The following is a 22033-nucleotide window of genomic DNA, read 5'->3' as shown; positions in this document are numbered from 1 at the left end:
ATTTTAAATTGTGTGCTGTTCTGAGTAGTGGGATGAAATCTCATGCTATTCTACTCTCTCTCACCTGGGATGTGAATCATCCCTTTGTCCAGCATATTTATGCTGTATACACTATATACCCATTGCTGTAGAGGAAAAAAAAAAGAACTATCTGTGGTTCAGTACCATCTGCCGTTTCAGGAATCCACTGCGGGTCTGGAAATGTATCCCTCATAGGTAAGGGGGGACTACTGGGTTTTAAATGGGAAACAAGTGTCTTGGACTAACCCTTCTTCTTTTTTTTTTTCCAAGAGAGAGGATCTCACTCTGTTGCCCAGGCTGGAGTGCAGTGGCACAATCATATCTCACTGCGGCCTCAAACTCCTGGGCTCAAGTGATCCTCCTGCCTCAGCCTCCCAAAGTGTTGGGATTTTAGATGTCAGCCACCATGCCTGGCCTGGAAATGGTTCTTAATTAGAGGAGGTATTTCGGATGCCTGTCATACCCTGCTCTTGGAAACAGCACATCTTCTTCACTGTCTCCTACATGAAGTGACTTTTTAAGGATAATGTCAGAGGCTGGAGTACAAAAGGAAAAGTACTTTTCAAAGTACTGGTGTGGTTGACGAACTCCTAAGAAACACTTCCATGAATTGTTTCTTCTAACTAGTGGTTCTCCTGTTGTTTTCGGTTTTGAAGTGGGAAGGAAGTAGTACATGCAAAGTTAACTTGGAAGTAGACTTGCCATCAATAACCAAATGTGATGAATGAAATTGTGGGAGTGAGGGAGTGAGGGTGGAGGGACAGGGGTTATGTTATTGGTAAAAGCTCTTAACTATGTGAGTGGACCACATTCTGAGGCTCTGGCTCATGGAGCAGGTGGAGCATGGAAGCCATTCAGGGGAAAGAGGTACTTCCATGGTGGGAGGATGCCTAGAGCCAGGGCTCTCTTCTGAACACAGGTTGCTGAGAATCCACAGAACACTTATCCATGGGGCAATTTCCATACTGTTGGCCTGGGTCATGAAATTTCACCACCAGTGATCAGTTTCAGGATGTCTCAAAGGGTTAGTCTTTTGCTTTCTCATAGGTTTGAGATTTTGGTGGGGGTGATTGTGGCTTGTGGTTTCGTCAGCATCTATTGTGAATTTCATGGTCCATTGAGCACAACAGTGCCAGGATGATTTTCCACTGAGGTCGTGTATTAGTTTGTTTCATGTTGCTATAATGCAAAATTGCAATTCCTATAAAGGAATACCTGAGACTGGGTAAAGAAAAGAGGTTTATTTGGCTCACAGTCCTGCAGGCTGTGCAAGAAACAGGGCACCAGCATTTTCTTCTGGGAAGGCCTCAGGAAGCTTCCAATCATGGTGGAAGGTGAAGTGGGAGCAGGTGTGTCATATGGTGAGATGGGGAGCGAGAGAGGGAGCAGGAGGTGTCAGCCTCTGTTTTATTTATTTATTTAGACAGATTCTCACTCTCTTGCCCAGGCTGGAGTGCAGTTGCAACTTCCGCCTCCCAGGTTCAAGCGATTCTCCTGTCTCAGCCTCCCGAGTAGCTGGGACTACAGATGTGTGCCACCATGCCTGCCTAATTTTTATATTTTTAGTAGAGACAGGGTTTCCCTATGTTGGCCAGGCTGGTCTCGAACTCCTGACCTCAGGTGATCTGCCCTCTGCAGCCTCCCAAAGTGCTGGGATTGCAGGTGTGAGTCATCATGCCCAGTTGTCAGCCTCTTTTAAACAACCAGATCTTGTGTGAACTCATAAAGAACTCACTCATCACCAATGGGATAGCACCAAGCCACTCATGAGGCATCTGCCGCCATGATTGTTGGTGTTGACCAGATCCCACCTCCAACACTGGGGATCACATTTCAACATGCGATTGGCAGGGACAAGTATCTAAACTATATCAGGTTATAAGCCCAGCTTCTCCACTGGAAAGAGAGAAGTGTGTGAAACAGAGAAGCAGAAGGTAGGCATATGGTTGTGTGTGGGGCTGAAGAGACTTTGTTTTGGAGATTCTTTCCCTCCAAACCAGAGTTTGTGGCCTTTTGAAGGAAATAGAGTCTGGGTGAGGTCTTTCTGAATGGGATTTTAAGGCATTCATCCTACACAAGCCCTCAAAATAAATGACAGGGGCAACACCTATTGGCCGGATCTGATCTCTCCACTGAGTGTAACTGTTTAGTCACATCCACATTGGAGCTCCAGTTGAGAAGGAAATACTGAGCATGCTTAGAAATAGTAAGTTGCTCGGGTGACTGTGGGTGAGTGGGAGCTATTGCTGTGTGACAATGTCCTTTTGGTGGGGGTGAGTGACTAAGCTGTCCAGTTCCTCAAAAGATACCAATGCAGGGGTTTTCCAAATGGTATTTGATCAGAAGTTATTTGTATGAGCAAACTCTAAGTTACCAAAGCTTGACTTGTCCATAAGCAACGAGGGTTGACCTGCTTTTAGGTGGCTCTTCGCTTCAAGAAAGCAGGGACTGATCAACCTCTCTGGTTTTTTTACCCCAGGAGTCCAGTAAAGAAGGAACTATTTCAAGGCCACAAAATATCAGAATCAGAAGTTCAGAGCCCCGGAATCTGCATTTTTGACAAACACTCCGGGAACTGCACTTTCAAACACCTCTCTAAACTTAAACCTAGCCAGGTACCACAGCATGTGCCTCTAATCCCAGTTACTTGGAAGGCTGAGGTAGGAGGGTCGCTTGAGGTTAGGAGGTCAAGACCAGCTTGGGCAACATAGCAAGACCCCATCTGAAAAAAAGAAAAAGAATAAAAGGAAACGAAACAAATAAAGCCAAAACCATGTGATTGGCAACAACCAGATTGTTGGAAAATGGGGGGCAATGCCTCCTTCCAACTGATGGAAAGTGTGGGTGACAAAAGAGTGAGGGTCATGATCAACTCAGTATACCACTGGAGGCTATATGAGTAAACAGCAAACTGTTCTCTTGAAAGCAGGTTGCTGGCAAACTGACAAACTGCGTCTGCCACCCAGAAGGGATGCTGAGGGCAGTCACGCCCCAGGTGCAAGTGTTTCTTGTAATTAGGCGCATCTGACGCCTGTTAGCAATAATGTGAACCTGTGATCAATTAAGCAGTTGACCAATCATTACCTCCTGCTCCCTGCTCTTTCTACCCAATAAAGAGGAAGATGCCTTTGCTCGCTAGAAGCAGGGAGCCCTCTTCTTCTTTCCCATGTTACCCTTCCTTTAAAATAGTTACTTTTGTTTTAAGTTTTCATTTCTGCGTTCGTCCCCCTTCATTCAATCTTGTAATGATGGTCTCAAGTAATGACAGTAGTAACTGCCCTAGTGGCGATCTCAAGTAGTAACCGTGCAAACCGTGGCACCAGGGCACAGGCATCCTTGACGTACAGCTTTCAGAGAGATCCCCTGGCCCTGTTTGCAGCAGCTCTTTGGTATCGAGGCCATTGTTTCCAGCTCCTGGAGGAATCTCTCAGAAATAGACACTGGCAGAGTTGAGGTTCTACATCTAGTTGGAGAGTAGTCGCATCAGGAAAATCTATTACATGCATCCCACACCTGGTAAATTGAGTGGTGGGGAGGCGTGCTAGGTAGAGGGGTTCACAGGAGAACCCTTCAGCCTGTGGAATAAGCTAATATGGGGTTCTAGACTGACTCAGCAAACTCCTGGACAGCATGCCTTACTTTGGTCATAGCTGGGCTTTACGTTATAATGGGAAAGATGCTAAACAAGGAAATACTTGGGTAACAGTAATTCTGGGCCAGGCATAGCAGCTCACGCCTATAATTCCAGCACTTTGGGAGGCAGAGTTGGAAGGATCACTTGAGGCCAGGAGTTTGAGACAAGCCTTGGCAAGAGAGCAAGACCCTGTCTCTACAAAAAACTAAAAACAAACAAAAAACTCACACCTGTTATCCCAGCAATTTGGGAGGCCAAGGCGGGTGGATCACCTGAGGTCAGGAGTTCAACACCAGCCTGGACAACATGGTGAAACCCCCTACTAAAAGAAATACAAAAATTAGCTGGGCATGGTGGTACACCTCTGTAGTCCTAGCTACTCGGGAGGCTGAGGCAGGAGAATCGCTTGAACCCAGGAAGCAGAGGTTGCCATGAGTTGAGATCACACCATAGCACTCCAGCCTGAAAGACAGAATGAGACTCCATCTCAAAAACAAACAAACAAAAAGCCAGTCATGGTGGTGCTTGCCTGCAATTCTAGCAACTCAGGAGGCTGAGGCAGGAAGATTGCTTGAGTTCAGGAGTTGGAGGCTCCAGTGAGCCAAGATAGCACCGCTGCACTCCAGACTGTATGACAGAGTGAGATCCTGTCTGGAAAATAAAATAAAATAAAATAAAATAAAATAAAATAAAATAAAATAAAATAAGATAAACTAGACTGTAGCAAGGGCTAAGGAGAAAATAAAAGTGTGTTACATAGAGCAAGGGTGATGGGAGGTGGGCGGGGACAACACTACATAGGAAGGAAGGCCTGGTGGTCACAGGTGACATGTTGAACAGACGCTCAAACAAGGGGTGATTCTAGTGTCCCAGTTGCCTTGGGCTCATGCGGATAGTGCTAATCTCCATTCACCACTAATCTTTAGCTCTCTCTGCCCTTGTGCAAAGCACATGCATGCATGTGGGTGTTGAGAGTAAAATCCCTTGATGCCGGGAAGCCACACAGGCGTGGACCTGCTTCGCCAAGCAGAAAGCAGGAGAGTGACGCCATGTCATGCAGAGCTTGGTCCTGCTGGAGATTTGGGGAAGTCTCAAGGAAAGGTGAGAGGGGGCCACTGCTCTCAGAGAGCTATTAGAATTGTGATCAGACACCTTGGCTTGTCTTTTCGGCTCTGCCACTCGATAGTTCTGTGCCCCTGGGCAAGTCACAGTCCCCTCTGCCTTAGAACAGGAAAGACACCAAGCTCAGAAGGCTGCTTTTATGGTTCAGGGAGTGGACACGTGCAAAGCTTTTGGCAGAATGCCAGTCTATAGTAGCTGCGATGTCCTCCCTCCCTCCCTCCCTTCTTTTATTCCTTCCTCTCCGCTTCCCTTGTCTCCTTTTCCTTCCTTCCTTCCTTCCTCCTTCCCTCCCCAGCAAACCAGGAAGGCCTGAGGACAGAAGAGTCATAGCTGTTCCTGGTCTCAGATCAGAGGCGGATAGAGCCACCCCCACCCTCTCCCAGTGTTCCGAGGCCTGTTAGGGGAAATCCGCGGAACATCGGACCGCCTGGGTGATTTCACTTGTGCTTGTCCCTGAAAGAGACAAGACATCCTTTTGATTGTTTCCTCTCTCCTTTAAAAACACTCAGCACCTTACAGCTGGCCCCAGAGCCTTGTTTGATCCCTGCTTTATCTTTCTCTAGCCTGGGCTTTGGGTTGCCTTATTTGGGATCTCAGGGCAGGAAGAAGAGCTTCTAGGGGGGTGGGGGGTGGGGGGGACCCGCAAAGCACTCCTCCTTTCCAAAGCAGAGCTGGCGCGCGTGGTTCTTGGCTCGCCAGCAGCATGGATGAGTGAGCTTAGCTGTTTTTGGCAGCGATTTCCTGATTTACTTGGCCTCAGCTGGATCCCTTTATTTTAGCTAAGAAGGCCTGTTATGTCCTCATTTCATGGGGGAGGGGATACATACATATGAGCCTTAGAAATCGTATTTTTTGAGACCTAATTTTTTTCTTTTTTTGAGTCTGGGTCCTGCACTGTCGCCCATGCTGGAGTACAGTGACGCAATCATAGTTCACTGCAGCCTCAACCCTCCTGGGCTCAAGTGATCCTCCTGCTTCAGTGTCCTGAGTAGCTGGGACCACAGGCATGTGCCACCACACTCGGCTAATTTTTTTTTTTACTTTTTGTAGAGACGGGGGTTCTTACTATGTTGCCCAGGCTGGTCTCGAACTCCAGGCCTCAAGCAGTCCTCTCACTTCGACCTCCCAAAGTGCTGGGAATACAGGCATGAGCCACTGTGCCCAGTTTGAGTGCCTATAATAAGCCTATCTCTACACAAAGTAAACTAGTGGAGGTATAGATATGGGAAAGGCTAGGACTGTGGGTACAAGAGCAGTTAGGAGAGCTTTAAGGGAGAAGAGGACTTTGCTTAGTTGCTAAAAAGGTCTAGTTCGCCAAGCACTTACTGAGTATTTATTATGTGAATGAACTGTGGCTCCAGCTCCCAAGTAGCTCTTGGTTAAGTGGAAAACAGAGAGATGAGTAAGAAATCACAACACGCCAAGGCAAGTTGTATAAAGGAGGTTTTTTTTTTTAATTTTTTTAATTTTTAATTTTTTATTTCTTTTATTTATTTATTTATTTATTTATTTTGATGGAGTCTAGCTCTGTTGGCCAGGCTGGAGTGCAGTGGTGCAATCTCGGCTCACTGCAGCCTCCACCTCCGGGTTCAAGCAATTCTCCTGGGTCAGTCTCCCAAGTGTCTGGGATTACAGGTGTGCACCACTACACCCAGCTAATTTTTGTATTTTTAATAGAGACAGGGTTTCATCATGTTGGCTAGGCTGGTCTCAAACTCCTGACCTTGGGTGATCTGCCCGCCTCAGCCTCCCAAAGTGCTGGGATTGCACACCAAGGAGGTTCTATGGGGATACCAGGATGGGAGCAACTGAGTAAAGTTGGAAGAGTCCCTGTCTCTCCCTGGGATGGAGGATATGGACATGGGGACATCAGAAGCTGGGGAGAGGGATGGTACAGACAGAGGGTGAAGGCAGAGCTCCTGGGCAGGGGTGAGAGCCAGGGTATTTAGCAAGCTGGCCACTTGCTGGGCCATACCCTATAACTTACCTTATAACTGCTGGAGGGGCTGGGATAGTATGAAGCTCTTGGGCTAGTGGCTGTTTACCAATGGATGCCGTGTGTTTGTGTCCCGGTGCATATCAGTGGAGTGTCAGCCTGCTGTGAGGTGAAAGAGAAACGACCCCAGGGAAAAGGGCTGTTGATATGGGCTGGCTGAGCCCCGGGGAGTGGTAGGAGATGATGTTGAAAGGTAGGTGAACACTTGTGCACTGTTGGTGGGAAGGTAGATTAGTTCAGCCACTATGGAAAGCAGTTCAGAGATTTCTCAGAGAACCAAAAATAGAACTACCATTCAATGAAACAATCCCATTACTTGGTATCTTCCCAAAGGAAAATAAATCGTTCTTCCAGAAAGACACTTGCACCCACACGTTCATCACAGTGCTATTCACAATAGCAAAGAGATGGAATCAACCCAAGTGCCCATCAATAGTGGATCTGATAAAGAAAATGTGGTACATATACACCATGGAATACTATACAGCCATCAAAAAGAACAAAATCATGTCCTTTGCAGCAACGTGCATGCAGCTGGAGGCCATTATCCCAAGCAAATTAACACAGACACTGAAAACTAAATACTCCATATTCTCACTTATAAGTGGGCGCTTAAACATTGGGTACACATGGCCATAAAGGTGGGAACAACAGACACTGGGGACTACTAAAGTGGGGAGAGAGAAAGCAGGCAGGGGCTGAAAACATCCTATTGAGTACTGTGCTCACTACCTGGGCAATGAGATCAATAGAAGCCCAATCCTCTGCATAGAAGCTGCACGCAATGTACCCTTGTACCAAGCCTGCACATGTACCCCTGAACCTAAAATAAAAATAGAAATCAAAAAAGAAAGGGTAAGGGGAGACCAGAGCACAAATAAGCTTTTCTGCTCGGCTGAGGAGCACGGCCTTCAACAGAAAGCCGGTGGGAACTGTAGGAACTGTGGGAAAGTTTCCAGCAAGGGGGGTCCTGGGAAGGGGCTGCATTTTGGATGGTTGGCCTTGAGGTTCTGGACGAAGTGAATTGTCTAGGCAGGGAGATCCATTAGGAGCCTTTTCCAGGAATCCTTGAGTGAGGTAAGGAGTCCACCTGAAGGCTTCCGCAATGAGGAGGGAAAGGGGCATGGGTTCAAGAAATATTTACAAGGCGGGGCGCAGTGGCTCACACCTATAATCCTAGCACTTTGAGAAGCCAAGGTGGGTGCATCACCAGAGGTCAGGAGTTCGAGACCAGCCTGGCCAACATGGTGAAACGCCATCTGTACTAAAAATACAAAAATTAGCCAGATGTGGTGGCAGGTGCCCGTAATTCAGCTACTTGGGAGGCTGGGGCAAGAGAATCGCTTGAACCTGGAAGGTGGAGGTTGCAGTGAGCTGAGATTGCACTATTGCACTTCAGCCTGGGCAACAGAGCGAGACTCCATTTCAAAAAAAGGCTACACACACACACACACACACACACGTGCACACACACATTTACAAGGGCAAACCCCAGGACTGGCGATTGCTTGGAAGTGCAGAGTGAGGGAGAGGGAGGATTTCAGATGACTCTGGATTCAGGAATGCATGAAAGGTGATAGCAGGCAATGGATCCAGAAAAGAAGGAGCCAAGAGTGGGATGGATAAAGGGGAACCATGAGGAGGCGTTGGGGGGGCTTTGAGTGAGCACCCCAGGCTCAGAATGTCTGTGTGTGAAAGTGTGAGCCTGGAGTGTGCTGTGCACAGGAGATCCCGTTGAAGACAAAGTGATGTGGCTACAGGGAAGAAACGGGGTGTCAGTTGAATGTGTGATGAGACGCATCCGTGTCTTCAAGCCCGCAGGAAGGATTTGGACTTGATGGCACCAGAGAGTGACAGGTTGAAAGGGGTGTTGGGATTAGAGCTATGTTAATATTAAGCTGGCAGCTGAGTGTGGGTTGGGCTGGAGAAAAAGATAATGGAGAGAAAAGCCAAGAAGGAGGCTGATGCAAGACCCATGCCCTTTAGGAGTCTTGGGGCACAGCAGGGGTGGGTCAGGGACTGCCAAAAAGAGCTAGGGGGGTGCAAGCCGGCACCCTCACTTTCCTAGGGTGTCTTGGTGCTTCTCTGCTTTGTCTTTGGGTTTGGCAAAATATTTCACTGGGCTTAAGAGTTCTGCTGCTAAAATAAAATTTGCAAACCACTGCACTAAGCAAATAGAGGGAAGGCTTGTGAAGCAAACACGCAGACAACCTGGAAAACGATTTAAAACTTCAATAATGTGGGGGAGGGTTTGTGTTCTATAGCAGAATGGTGGTGAAATCCATTTATTCATTAGATGTAAAAATCGTGCTTTGAGGCCAGGTGCGGTGGCGGCTCACGCCTGTAATCCCAGCACTTTGGGAGGCTGAGGTGGGTGGATCACTTGAGGCCAGGCGTTTAAGACCACCCTGGTCAACATGGTGAAACCCTGTCTCTACTGAAAATACAAAAATTAGCCGGGGGTGGTGGTGCACGCCTGTACTCCCAGTTACTTGGGAGGTTGAGACGGCAGAATTGCTTGAACCTGGGAGGCAGAGGTTGCAGTGAGCTGAGATAGCACCACTGCACTACAGCCTGGTGACAGAGTGAGACCCTGTCTCAAAAAAATAAATAAATAAATAAAATTGTACTTTGTATTTTAAGCCCTGAAGTACAGCAGAGTAACATGAGACTAAATTATGTCCTCTCATTTTCTCACGTCACATTTATTTTATGATCTGTGTTAGGCACTGTATAAAAATCCAGCTACTTCTTTAAAGGATCTTATTGTTGACAAATACAGTCATTCCCCCTTATCTATCATTTCACTTTCTGTGATTTCAATGATCTGCAGTCAACTTTGGTCTGAAAATATTACATGGAAAATTCCAGAAATAAACAATTTCTGTTTGTTTGGTTTTTTTTTTAAATTTAAGAGAAGGGGTCTTGCTATATTGCCCAGGTCAGTTTCAAGTTCCTGGGCTCAAGCAATCCTCCCACGTTGGCCTCCCAAGTGCTGGGATTACAGGCATGTGTCACCATGCCTGGCTAATTGTTATATTTTTTTGTAGAGACAGAGTCTCGCTATGTTCCCTAGGCTGTTCTTGAACTCCTGGGCTCAGTTGATCCTTCCATGTCAGCCTCCCAAGTAGCTGGGACTACAGGTGTACATCACCACGTCTGGCTCAATCCATAAGTTTTAAATTGCATGCCATTCTGAGTGTTGTCATAACTGTCCTATTTTATTATTAGTTGTTATTGTTGATCTCTTACTGTGCTTAATTTATAAATTAAACTTCATTGTAGGTATGTGTGTAGGAGAAAGCATTGTACTGTTTATATGGAGTTTGGAACTATCTGAGGTTTCACGCATCTGCTGGAGATCTTGGAACGTATCCTTGAGGATAGGGAGGGACAACAATATGGGAACAGCTACAACTCAAATACTAGTTAAGTGTGGTAAATGTCATAAAAAGTGAAGAGAGGCTGCGCGAGGTGGCTCATGCCTGTAATTCCCAGCACTTTGGGAGGCTGAGGTGGGCAGATCACTTGAGGCCAGGAGTTGGAGACCAACCCGGCTAACATGGCGAGACCCCATCTCTACTTAAAAATACAAAAAAGTTAGCCAGACATGGTGGTGTATGCTTGTAATCCTAGCTACTCAGGAGGCTGAGACACAGTATCGCTTGAGCCTAGGAGTCTGAGGTTGCAGTGAGCCGAGATCATGCCACTGCACTGCAGCCCAGGCGACACAGCAAGACTCTGTCTCAGAAAAAAAAGTGAAGAGAATGTAGTAAAATTAGAATGTACCAATCCAGGTAAAGATACAGAGGCCCACTTTAAGCAGATGAGTGCATTCCTTCCAAAACCTACCAACCAGAGAGTGACTTCAGTGGAGTAGGCTGGACGTCCCAGAAACAGAACTCCCTGTGAGGGCCCTGGGGAAGCAAGTGGAACACTGTAGATTCGGAATGTTCAGCCTGTTCTAGGAGACACAAAAGCCTGGGAAGAAAGGACCAGGAAGGGACAATTGCTGGTGGGAGTTACATGGGGTCTAGGTGGGTGAACTGATGAGAAAATAACCAAGGCTGGGTGCGGTGGCTCACGCCTGTAATCCCAGCACTTTGGGAGGCCGAGGTGGACAGATCACCTGAGGTCAGGAGTTTGAGACCAGCTTGGCCAACATGGTGAAACCCCATCTTTACTAAAAACACAAAAATTAGCCAGATGTGGTGGCACATGCCTGTAATCCCAGCTACTCAGAAGGCTGAGGCAGGGGAATCGCTTAAACCTGGGAGGCTGAGGTTGTAGTGAGCTGAGATCGCCCCACTGTACTCCAGCCTGGGTGACAGAGAGACTCAGTCTCAAACAAACAAACAAACAAACAAAAAAGAAAACAAGAACCAAGAAGAGAGTGGGGTTCACCAAGACAACATGGTGGGTGAACCGTAGACAACACTTGGGTGGGACACAGGAACTGGCCTGATGACCTGGGTGCACTGGAGGAGTCACTTCACTGTCTTGGTTTCCCTAATTGTAACAAGGGAGTTTGCCTGGGTCTCCAATGAGTGCCACCATTTTTCTTCCAAGATTCACTGTAGACATAAGAAACTCCATCCCAGCATTTTTTTCCCCTTCACACCCAGTCCTAGCCCCATTTCTCCCCAGCACCCCAGGCAGCCACTTCCTCTTAGCTGGTGTAGACATGTGAATTGAAATCTCTTTGTGAGTCTTGGACTAAGTAATCCAAAAGGGCTATTTCATAGCATTTCATACATTTCAGGATTCTGTAATTCACCAAGGACTGCGGACCTGTGACCTGTTGACATGTTCATGTGCCCTAGCATGCCATTCTTTATCTCCTTTTCTCTGTGCCTGGGGAGATGTCAAACATTCATCCAGGTTGGAAACTCAAAGCACCAGCACAGCACAGACCCAAGGCTTCAGGAGGCTTTTAACCTGCAAGGTCGTGTTTTGTGAATTGACTACAGCCACCTGCCCCCAGAGCGAGCCAATGAATGTCTTTCCGTTTATGAGATCTCTGATACTTGATGGACACAGAAGCAAAGGAACTGGAGTTTCTTCTTTTATTTTATGTTTTTTTGGAAACAGTGTCTCTCTCTGTTGTCCAGGGTGGAGTGCAGTGGTGCGATCACAGCTCACTGCAGCCTCTAACTCTTGGGCTTAAGTGATCCTCCCACCTCAGCCTCCCCAGTAGCTGGGACTATAGGTGTGCACCACCACACTGGCTAATTTTGAATTTTTTTTTGTAGAAATGGGGTCTCACTATGTTGCCCAGGCTAGTCTCAAACTCCTAGGATCAAGCAATCCTGCCACCTTGGCCTCCAAAGTGCTGAGATAACAGGCATAAGCCATTGTGCTATGCTAATATTGTATAATAATATTGTGTGAATGGTGGTGGCTCACGCCTATAATCCCAGCACTTTGGGAGGCTGAGGCAGGAGGTTGAGGCTGTAGTGAGCTATGATGGCACCCTTGCACTCCAGCCTTGGCGATAGAGTGAGACCCTGTCTCCAAAATAGTAATAACAACAATAAATAATACATAAAGATTTATTAATTGAAGTCAGGGAATGTTTCTTGTTTGTTTCATTCCTCGTGCCCAGCACATAGTAGGTACACAACGACCATGCATTCAATGTCTAACCAGAGAGATCACTGGATTCCGCCTCTCCTCGTGCTCCCTGTCTCTGATTCAACTGCATAATTAGGAATTGGCAGCAGTTTCAATTCTTCCCTCCCCACCTCAGTTTAAACCAATACTAAAAAGTTGTATTTGGTTGACTGTTGTCCTTCCAGGCAGATGAAAGTGGCAATTCAACCCTCTTTTTCTTATCAACCCCTGCATGTGTCAGAGCATTTGAAGATGGGATGTGTGGGAGCTCCGGCTCTCTAGTGACTTCTCTTGATTTAATTAGTCTGACCTTCTGTGATAATCCCCCTTGGATGTCCCTGGCTCCCCCTCCATTTCTGTATCATATTCAAGCTTCTGCCTTCATCAGCAAAAGACCAACTGCTCAGCTCAGCCTGTAGCATAATTCACAGCTTGGCTCTCAAAAATGAACTTTTACTCAAATGGAGCTGCTCTTAGCATTAAAATTGGCCTGAGAGAGCTAGGAAAGTTTATCTTGGAGCCAGCATGGGGTCTGTTCCTCCAAGTCAAATATTTCTCTTTAAAACTAGAATGAGCTTTAGTGTGGCACTACCAATGGCTTCCTGAAATACTGGGATATCTTTAAACATTAGCATTTAGTTACAGTGCTGAAGGCTTTCTGGAGAGTTTTAAACTCTTTTTTTTCCCCCTGTTATTCTCCCTTCAGAATAACGAGGGTTTTCATACACACTTCCTTTTTATTTCAGGGCATACAATCTCTCTGCTCAGGAGAGGAAAGGCATTAAAATAGCTCAATACTCGGCTAATCAAACAGCTATTTATTTTCAGTCTGTCCTCATAGGATTTTCTGAATGAGGTAGAGAGGCCACTTTAGAATGATCTAGAAAGTCAAAGTGGTACCCCTGGAGCTTCTGGTCTTCAGGTTGCTGGGAAAATTCCTGGGAGTTTAATGTTCTTTCAACCCCCCTAGGCCAGCCTGGGAGCTGTGTTATTATTCTCTACAGCTCCTGTTTCTCTCTCACTATTTTGGAATAAAGACCTCGCAGTGTGTGAAGGAATGGCTTCTTTCTCAGCAGCATAAGATGAGATGGAGAAATTTATAGCGTGGATTTATTCTACATTTACTGATACCTATGAGGCCAGGAATAATTCTATCCACTGGAGATACAGAGATGATCAAGGCGCGGCCACTATCAAGGAGCAATCCACTGGGTGAATGAGAAGCACACTTCAACCAAGAGGTGCAATTGAGGCAGGCGTCTGGAACCCGGAGTGGGGACAACCAGCCTGTTGGGGAGAATGGGGGAGGTCGCCATAGAGAACAGGATACTTGAGCTGGGTATTCGAGAGCCAATAGAATTTCTACAGTTGCCGCAGGTTGGAGGGAGCTCTCTGGGAAGTGTTATGGCTCTTTGGTGAGGGAGTATAAATTTGGGGTGGCTTGAATACAGGGAACACAGCAGTAGGACATTGGGTGATGAGGTTGGAAGGGATTTTGGGACCAGATTATAAACGTTATTTTGGCCAGATGCGGTGGCTCACACCTGCAATCCCAGCGTATAGGGAGGCCAAGGTGGGAGGATCGCTTGAGGCCAGGAGTTTGAGACCAGCCTGGGCAACATGGCAAAGCCCTGTCTCTACAAAAAATACAAAAATTAGCCAAGCATACTGGCTCATGTCTGTAGTCCCAGCTACTCAGGAGGCTGAGGCAGGAGGATCACCTGAGCCCAGGAGGTAGAGGATGCAGTGTGGTATGATCGCACCACTGCACTCCAGCCTGGGTGACAGAGCAAGACGCTGTCTCTAAAAAAAAGTTTTCTTTACACTGCTCTAAGGAAATAGTCTATCCTGTTGAACTGTGGCTATGGCAGATTTGAAACTGACCAAGGATATAATCAGATGAGATTTTTAAAATGGTGATGGATAGTGGTATGACCGAGAGAGGAATGGAGACCAGTTAAGAACGCCGTGGCAATAGATTTGGAAGAGGCTGGGTGTGGTGGCTCATGCTTGTAATCCCCACACTTTGGGAAGCTGAGGCAGGTGGATCACTTGACGTCAGGAGTTTGAGACCAACCTGGCCAACATGGCAAAACCCCGTCTCTACTAAAAATACAAAATTAGCTGGGTGTGGTGATGGGGGCCTGTAATGCCGGCTACAATGGAGGCTGAGGCAGGAGAATCGCTTGAACCCAGGAGGTGGAGTTTGCAGTGAGCTGAGATTGTGCCACTGCACTCCAGCCTGAGAGACAGAAAAAAAAAATTCGGAAAAGAAATGACAAGAGTCTCAATGAGGTTAATGGCAGCAGAGAGAGGTGGGAAGGAGTTTTCTGTAGCTGCCAATTAAGATCACCATTCAGTGGCTCAGAGGGTGACATTGGTGCAGTGGTCATCAAACACTGTGGTTGCTGAAGGGCTGTGAGCCCTCAGGAGCGATGCTGGGAGCTCACCATCACAGCAATTTCTCTAGATGTGCAGGCAAGTGTGTTGGGGTTAAAGGCCATTGAGATTGTTCTCTTCCGTGGCAGAATAATTACTTACTGTTGCTTCCTTTTTTTTTGGAGATAGGTCTTGTTCTGTCATCCAGGCTGGAGTGCAATGGGACAATCATGAATCACTGCAGCCTCTAACTCTTAGGCTCAAGTGATCCTCCCACCTCAGCCTCCCCAGTAGCTGGGACTACAGAAATAAGCCAGCGCACTTGGCTAACTAAAAAAATACATATATATTTTGGTAGAGATGGGGTCTCCCTATGTTGCCCAGGCTGGTCTCGAGCTCCTGGCCTCAAGTAATCCTCCTGCCTCCCAGGGATTACAAGTGTGAGCCACTGCACCCAGCCATTGACTACTCCTTGAATATCCTTGTGTTCACCCACATTTTCCCAGCCGCCTGCAGTTGGGTGGGGCCATATGACTATTTCTGGCCAGGGCTTATAGGCAGAAATGATTTATGTTGGTTCTAGTTTGAAGCATCGAAAAGCTGGCTCTTCCCTTGCCACCGTGACCTGGAAGCCATGTCTTCTGGATGTGTAGCAGTAAGATGTAAGTCCCTGGAACCATGAGTCACCACTTGAAAGCAAACCGCCCTGGGAAATTACCAGATCTACAGTGAACTTTGCATAAATGAGAAATGAATTTTTACTGTTAAGTCACTGAGGTTTTCTGTCCCTTTTTTTTTTTCCAGTTTTTTTTTTTTTTTTTTTATTGTTTAGAGACAGGCTTTCTCTCTGTCACCCACTCTGGAGTGCAATGGCATTATCATAGCTCGCTGCAGCCTCAAACTTCTGGGCTCAAGCAATCTTCCCCTCTCAGCCTCCCAAGTAGCTGGGACTACAGGCACATGCCACTATGCCTAGCTAATTTTTCAATGCCTTGTAGAGATGGGGTCTTTCTATGTTGCCCCGGCTGGTCTCGAACTCCTGGGCTCAAGCGATCCTCTTGCCTCAGGCTCTCAAAGTGCTGGGATTACAGGCATGGGCCACCATGCTTGGCCTTTAGGGCTCTTTTGCAATGCAGTCTAACCTATCCTATCCTGACAAAAATACTCCCTTCTTCTCTAAGGCTGGTGAGGCCTGGGGAGCTGGTATGAGGCCAATATCTCTGACTGCAGGTTATTTTAGCTTCTTTACCACAAGCTGATGCATCAGGAAAGTGTCTGGAAAGAGCCACATGGCAGAGCTATGTTTATCTGCTTCAGAACACTTTGGTTCCCCTTGGCTGAAGAATATGACAGTTTTCTCAAGCAGGCAGCCCCTTGGGAGAAAAAAAATGATTATATGGTGAAATGCCAGAGTCCTTCACAATGCCAGAGAGATTGACAGCAATTCTTAGTACTCCTGGAGTATGTGTCATCCCGAGAAAGCATAAATGTATTACAAGCCTCTGGGGGCATCATGAAAGCTTCTCTGGTCATCAATAGTATATGCCTCTTGTCAAGCCCTGAGGCGGAGCAGGGGGCCTAGGTGGGAAGGGGATTCATAATATGTTCTGGAAGAGGAATGTGAAAGAATCTGGGGGTGTTGGGCCTGGAGAGGAGAGGACTTGGTGAGGCGGGGGGTGAGGGGTGGGTTACATGACTGGTTCTTTAAAAATTCAAGGGCTGTGATGTGACAGAGAGAGCAGACTTGTTCCTGGTGGCCCTGCAGGGCAGAGTCAGACCAACGGAGAGAACTTACACGGAGACAGATTCCAGTTCATGAGAAGGGCGAACATGCTACTGATGGAGATGTTGGAAAGTGGGTTGTTAGGGCTGAATCAGTGGGTGGCGAGTTCCCTGTCATTGAAAGAATTAATTACCTGTCATCCCAGCACTTTGGGAGGCAGAAGGGGGAGGATCACTTGAAACCAGGAGTTTGACACCAGCTGGGACAACATAGGGAGACCCCATCACTATGTGAAAGAAAAAATTAGGAGGGCACGGTGGCACATGCCTGTAGTCCCAGCTACTCAGGAGGCTGAGGCCGGAGGATCACTTGAGCCCAAGAGCTAGAGACTGCAGTGAACTATGATGACGCCACTGCACTCCAGCCTGGGTGAAAGAATGAAACCCTGTCTCTAAAAAAAAAAATAAGAAATAAAAATAAAGAGCTTAATTATAGACTGGAAAATCACTTGGTAGAAAGGTTGCTGCAGGAAAAGGGAGAAGTGAACTACACACAATCCTGGGTTTAAATACTTGATTTTCCACTTCTGTTTCTTCCACCCCAAGGCTGTGTGATTTGGGGCCAGTCAAGTGACTTTTCTGAACTGGTTTCCTTAATTGTGAATAATGAAAGCCCTGCCTCCCAGGAGTACGACAGATATATGAAGTGAAATATATTCACGAGCAGACTTTGAGAAATGTTGATAATAGTAACAGCATCACCATCGACAAGTTCCACAATAGGACTTCACATTTCTAGGACACTGATTCTGTGTTGGGCACTGTGCTTTGTAAATATCATCTTATCTGACACTTATAATAATCGCATGAGATGGGTACTGTTATTACCCCCATTTAACACATGAGAAAACAGAGGGCTGGAGTGATTGGTCCAAGGTCACACAGCTAAAAAGTGGTGAAGTTGGAATTCCAATCCAGTCTTCCTGGCTCTGGAGTCTAAATGCTTAATTATTCAACTTGCTATAGCTCTTCAAGATCAACACAGAAGGTGCATGTATTAGTTCATTCTCACACTGGTATAAAGAACTACCTGAGACTGGGTAGTTGATGAAGAAAGGTTTATTTGACTTACAGTTCCACAGGCTGTACAGAAGGCACGGCTGGGGAGGCCTCAGAAAACTTACAGTCATGGCGGAAGGCGAAGGGGAAGCAAGCACGTCTTCACATGGTGACAGGAAAGAGAGAGAGTGAGCAAAGGGGGAAGTGCCACACACTTGTAAACAACAACAGATTTTGTGACAATGCACTCACTCTCATGAGAACAGCAAGGAGGAAATCTGCCCCTGTGATCAAATTGCCTCCCAACAGGCCCCTCCTCCAGCCCTGAAGATCGTAATTCAACATGAGATTTGGGTGGGGACACAGAACCAAACCATATCCACGCAGGTGTGGTTTCTCTGGATACTCTAAAGAACCAAGGTTTTATTTACAGAGGCACATCATTGTATGGGCAATTGGTTTTGATGAGATTAAGCTTTCTTTTAATATTGTGATTGTAAGCAGACTTTAATTGTGATCCAGTTCATTGATATAGTTTGAATATGTGTCTCTTCTAAATTTCATGTTGAAATGTAATCCCCAATGTTAAAAGTAAAGCCTGGTGGGAGGTGTTTGGGTTACAGGGGTGGATTCCTCATAGCTTGGTGCTGTCCTTACCATGATGGGTGAGTTCTCATGAGATTTGGTCATGGAAAAGTGTGTGGCACCTTCCCCTCTCTCTTGCTCCTGCTATGTGACATGACTACTCCCCTTTGCTTTCTGTCATAAGTAAAAGCTCCCTGAGGCCTCCCCAGAAGGAGTGCAGATGCCAGCACCATGCTTCCTTTATAGCCTGCGGATCCATGAGCCAATTAAACCTCTTGATAAATTACCTAGCTTCATGCATTTCTTTCTACCAATGCAAGAGTGGCCTAATGCATCTACCGAATCCATTGAATCACATGGAATCTGGGCAGGGAAGTGCCTCGCAAGCACTTTGATCTACAAAGCAGTACCTTTCAGGATTTATTTCAGTAATGGGGCACTGAAGAAGCATTAACTCTGTATCATGGCCTGTAGCATGCAAGTAGGACTTGAGAGAGGAGAACAAAGGCAGCTTAAAGTGCAGGTGGAAAAACTGCTTTATAAGAATGATTATTGGCTGGGTGCAGTGGCTCATGTCTGTAATCCCAGCACTTTGGGAGGCCAAGGTGGGCGGATCACCTGCGGTTGGGAGTTCAAGACCAGCCTGACCAAGATGGAGAAACCCCCTCTCTACTAAAAATACAAAATTAGCTGGGTGTGGTGTCGCATGCCTGTAATCCCAGCTACTCGGGAGGCAGAGGCAGGAGAATCGCTTGAACTCAGGAGGCAGAGGTTGTGGTGACCTGAGATCACGCCATTGCACTCCAGCCTGGGCAACAAGAGTGAAACTCCGTCTCAAAAAAAAAAAAAATGATTATTTTAGGCCAGGTGCAGTGGCTCATGCCTGTAATTTCAATATTTTGGGAGGCTGAGGCAGAAGGATTACTTGAACCCAGGAGTTTGAGGGTGCAGTGAGCTATGATTGCACCAGTACTACACTCCAGACTGGGCAACAGAGCAAGACTCTGCCTCAAAAAAAAAGAGAATAATTATTTTAGATTTTTAGAGCCTAGCCTAGAGAAATTAGACTTTATAAACACACATACAAATAAAAATGGCATTTTTTTTGGGTGGGGGGTATTAATTTGCGTTTCCTTATATAATGAGGTTTTAGACTATCATAGAATTCCCTGAGGTTGCCCAGCCTCCCTCTCTTCTTTGCTTCCTTCTTAATCTTATGAAAATGCTCAAAGATACACAAAAGTAAAGAGAAAAGTATAATGAACCCAGATAAAGAGTTCCTTTCAATATCTTTTCTTTGGCGTATTTGAAATAATTGCCTATGAAGTTTAGGAAGATTTCATTTTGTGTAAAGTGAAGCATAAACATGTTTTATAAAATTATCCTCAGGAGATATGTACCAGTGATAAAACTGTAAAGATCTTCTCCTAATATAGATCAGTAAATCTAGTAGAATAGCAATATCAGAAAGTTTCTTTCTTTACATCTGCATTTTAAAAATCTGCCCTTCATGAGAATTTGAAGCTAAGGAGAAATGCTAAAATTACTTGTTCAGGCTAATATTTTTGGCCAGTTTGTTATGATAGAAGACATAGGATGCAACTGATCAATTATTTCAGTGAAATAATCACATTGATGGATTTTTTTTTCCCCTGCTAAGTTAACTGATGGCTTCACAGAATCAACCTATCAAGGTTTTTTTTTTTTTTTTTTTTTTTTTTTAAATTGAGACAGGGTCTTGCTCTGTTGCCCAGGCTGGAGTGCAGTGGTGCCATCACAGCTCACTGCAGCCTCCAACTTCTAGACTCAAGTGATTCTCCCACCTCAGCCTCCTGAGTAGTTGGGACTATAGGTGTGTGACACTATGCCTGGCCAATTTTTTTTTTTCAGAGACGGGGTCTTGCTATGTTGCTTAGGTTGATCTCCAACTTGTGGCCTCAAGGGATCCTCCTGCCTTGGCCTCCCAAAGTGCTGGGATTACAGGAATGAGCCACCATGCTTGGCCAGAATCAAACTTTTAAAGCATGATTTAGAATTTTAGCCCAGTGCTGTATGGACCAGGAAGAGGAAGGAAGACATATTTGGAGCTGGAGGAGGAATGGTTTTTTTTTTTTTTTTTTTGAGACGGAGTCTCGCTGTGTCGCCCAGGCTGGAGTGCAGTGGCCGGATCTCAGCTCACTGCAAGCTCCGCCTCCCGGGTTCACGCCATTCTCCCGCCTCAGCCTCCGAGTAGCTGGGACTACAGGCGCCCGCCACCGCGCCCGGCTAGTTTTTTGTATTTTAGTAGAGACGGGGTTTCACCGTGTTAGCCAGGGGGGTCTCGATCTCCTGACCTCGTGATCCGCCCGCCTCGGCCTCCCAAAGTGCTGGGATTACAGGCTTGAGCCACCGCGCCCGGCTGAGGAGGAATGTTATGACGGGTTAGTGGTTATCCAGGAGGCTCAGGCAGGGTGAACAGGATAACCTGGCCTTTGGGTCTCCACCTGTGAGGAACTCCAAAGGCAGGAATAAATTTCTGGAGCTTGGCAGATGGTGGTGAAGAGGTGAACGTGACTCGTAGTTGAAACATTGAGTGTTAAAGTGCTGCTTCTGAGGGGCCACTGGAAGGGGGTGGGAGGCAGAAGATGAGGGGATCAAATCATTCTGTTATAATGACACATGCACATGTATGTTCACCGTAGCACTATTCACAATAGCAAAGACATAATTCAACCTAAATGCCCATCAGTGACAGAGACTGGATAAAGAAAATACGGTACGTCTACACCATGGAATACTATGCAGCTATAAAAAAGAACAAGATCATGTCCTTTGCAGGGACATGGATGGAGCTGGAGGCCATTATCCTCAGCAAACTAACACAGGAACAGAAAACCAAATACCGCATATTCTCATTTATAAGTGGAGCTAAATGATGAGAACACATGGACAAATAGAGGGAAATGGCACACACTGGGACCTTTCAGAGGGTGGAGGGTTTGCCCTTCAAGGAGGAGGGAGAGGATTAGGAAAAATAACTAACGCATACCAGGCTTAATACCTGGATGATGAAATATCTGTACAACAAACCCCCAAGACACAAGTTTACCTATGTCACAAACCCATACTTGCACCCCTGAACTTAAAATAAAGGTTAAGACCGGCCGGGCACGGTGGCTTACACCTGCAATCCCAGCACTTTGGGAGGCCGAAGCAGGTGGATCACGAGGTCAGGAGATCGAGACCATCCTGGCTAACACGGTGAAACCCTGTCTCTACTAAAAATACCAAAAAAAGCCGGGCATGGTGGCAGGCACCTGTAGTCCCAGCTACTTGGGAGACCGAGGCAGGAGAATGGTGTGAACCCGGGAGGGGGAGTTTGCAGTGAGCTGAGATCGCGCCACTGCACTCCAGCCTGGATGACACAGCGAGATTCCATCTCAAATAAATAAATAAATAAATAAATAAATAAATAAATAAATAAAATAAATAAATCATAAAAAATAGTACAAATATGCCACATGACTAATAGTACCCTGAAAATAGCTCTGAATCCTAAGTGTACTCAGTCTGTAGCACCTAGTTGAAACTGAAGTTCAATGAAGCAATAATACATCAAAAAATGCAAACTATATACCATTCTTCACATGCAAAGTACAGAAAATAGTTTGTCTTAGAGATCAGAATATGAATAGGTTGCCATAGGCTATATCATCCTTGGAAGACTGTGTAACAGAATCAATTCTCAAATATACACATGGATGATTCACAATAAAGATAATTGAGAAGGTCAGAGCAAACAATCTTGTGGGCTTTGAATGGCAATTGGATGATTTCTGGGACTCAGCAAAATTACTGTTGTAGTGTATNCATAAAATAAAATAAAGGTTAAGACCCCTGCTCCACAAAAAACCCCCACAAAG

Source organism: Rhinopithecus bieti, unplaced genomic scaffold (genome assembly GCF_001698545.2).
Source record: "Rhinopithecus bieti isolate Rb0 unplaced genomic scaffold, ASM169854v2 scaffold_23236, whole genome shotgun sequence".
In the NCBI taxonomy this organism is placed as follows: domain Eukaryota; kingdom Metazoa; phylum Chordata; class Mammalia; order Primates; family Cercopithecidae; genus Rhinopithecus; species Rhinopithecus bieti.
The sequence above is the reverse complement of the archived record's forward strand: the minus strand, read 5'-3'. Positions refer to the sequence as shown.